This window comes from Micropterus dolomieu, unplaced genomic scaffold (genome assembly GCF_021292245.1).
Source record: "Micropterus dolomieu isolate WLL.071019.BEF.003 ecotype Adirondacks unplaced genomic scaffold, ASM2129224v1 contig_12058, whole genome shotgun sequence".
In the NCBI taxonomy this organism is placed as follows: domain Eukaryota; kingdom Metazoa; phylum Chordata; class Actinopteri; order Centrarchiformes; family Centrarchidae; genus Micropterus; species Micropterus dolomieu.
This window is the reverse complement of record NW_025741044.1, coordinates 1-2,131: the sequence shown is the minus strand read 5'-3', so window position 1 is coordinate 2,131 and position 2,131 is coordinate 1. Positions and strand designations below refer to the sequence as shown.

The 2,131-nt window shown below is 38.2% G+C and overlaps 1 long non-coding RNA gene across 1 annotated transcript; it reads right to left on the bottom strand.

Annotated features, from left to right (window-relative positions):
* Positions 1 to 134: 134 nt before the first annotated feature.
* LOC123965962 lies at positions 135 to 2,131 on the bottom strand. The gene is made up of 3 exons (XR_006823823.1): positions 2,093 to 2,131; positions 598 to 1,318; positions 135 to 409 (listed from the first exon to the last, which is right to left on the bottom strand). It is a non-coding gene; the product is annotated as an uncharacterized LOC123965962 (long non-coding RNA).

Here is a 2,131-nt window from a genome sequence, read left to right as displayed (position 1 = left end):
TTCACTTGTCATCAGATAGTTTAAATGTGCTGTTACAGTTTGTGTTCATCAGTACCTGTGACAGTCAGAGTTGTACCAGGTAAACTACTCCTCCATTCAAAGCTTCCTGCTGTGAATTTGAACTGATACTCAGCTGAGTCGCTCTCTCTCAGGTCAGTGATTCTCAGAGTGGAGCGTCCTCTCTCTGTTTCAAGGACCTGAACACGACCTGCATACTGGGAGTCTTCACTAAGGTCCTCAGGCTGTGAGGGATTCTGCCACTGAAGACTACGTTCAGGTCTGAACCAGAATTTAGATCTGATAGTTTCATAACTGTTGTAAGTACAAGAAATGTCCACTGATGATCCTTTGACAGCACAGATGCTTCTGTCAGTGTAAGTCACTCTGTTGCAGGAGTGATCATGGACACCTGAAAAAATTAAATATTTTTGATTATTGTTATTAAAACTATTCTCTTTATTGTAGTATTTCACAGCTGGTTGTATTCCTGTGGATGGGGTCGCTCATGTTAAAAGATAAATGAAGTCATGGTACAGAACATCAGCTAAAATGTTCAAAACTTTGTCACATTAGTAGAAGATTGTGGAGTAAACTCACACACTGGTGGAGAAGGAAAATCTTCACATCCTTTAAGGGCACATGAATAGCTGTCTGCAGGATAAAAGTAGTCTGAATAAGAAGATGCTTCATTAATTTTCTGTCCATTCTTGTACCAGATGTAGGAGGTTTGATCAGGTAGACAACAGCTGCTGAGACACTTCAGCTGTGACCATGTACATGTGTACAACATGCATGATTGTGAGCTGCTCATCTGCACCTGGAAACCTGTATCTGCAAAGAAACAAAAATATAATTTTAGATTAAACTATCATTTTAACAGGCACACCGAGATTCACTGTAGTGTTTCCTAAATGTTGAGCATGTTGGAGCTAACTGACATGGTTTCCAACAAAAGCGTTACCTGTGACACACAAAGTGACTCCAGGTGAGCCAGTAAATCTTCCACCTGGTTGGTTTGTTATGAACCTGAACTTGTACTCAGCTGAGTCGCTCTCTCTCAGGTCTGTGATTCTCAGAGTGCAGATGTTGTTAGAACAAATGTACTAAAAACGACCTGCGTACTCTGAGTCTGATTTCAGATCCGTATATACATCTCCATTCATTTTAATGAACCAGAATGTTTCCTGAACTGTAGTATCACGGCCATTTATTCTGGATGGGTATGTGTAGGTGCAGCTTATTTCCACTGTTGATCCTTTTAAGGCACAGATCTGAGTAGAGGTGTAAGTCACTCCCCAGCCATTCTGAGCCTGTATCACTGTAACACAGAGCACATCAGAAACTACAGTCAGACTCAACAACATCAGGAGACAGACTTTCATTTGTATTAGAGGTGCTTCAGCGTGTGAAGCTACATGACTCCTTACTTTGGCTCTCATGCCATCCCACTTTAAGTCAGTGTGAGATAAAGATAATCTCATAGTACCAACTTATTGTTTCTTCTCTTGTGGTTTGTTTTAAAAATGGATATACCAGTATACAGTAAAACAAGTTGTATCTGGTTTATTCCAAAGTGAACAAAGCTATGAGAATAGACTGTATGACGCAAAGGAACAGTCAAATATGTACATATGAAATATGTATATATAAAACATTACAGACTTATTCTAGAGACAGAAATCGCCACAAGGTTTAAAATTAATTTTGGCTGATTCCCAAGTCTGTTCTAAATGTAGAAGTTGAAATTATAACTGTGTTCAGGTATGAGATAAAGGTAAACTGTGGCAAATATTTTTTAAGCATTTGACTTATCAATTTTAAACGTTAAACATTGTTCATAATCATCATTTTATATAATTTAGTTTATGACATTTACATTGGTAAGGTATAAACGCAACGAGAGTCTGCTGGTGTAAAAAAAACTGTCGTAGTCTTGTAAAAACTTCAATTTAAAGAAAGAGAAATGAATATCTAGGGTTGCAGGGGTCGCACCACATTGCATAACATCACAAATCAAAAATGATTATTTACTAAAACCCACCTTCCTCTGATTTTCTGAAGTGTGCTAACACAATATAAAGATGTACAGTACCTTGTACTGAGAGAAGGAAGACAACAAATCCACTCGCTG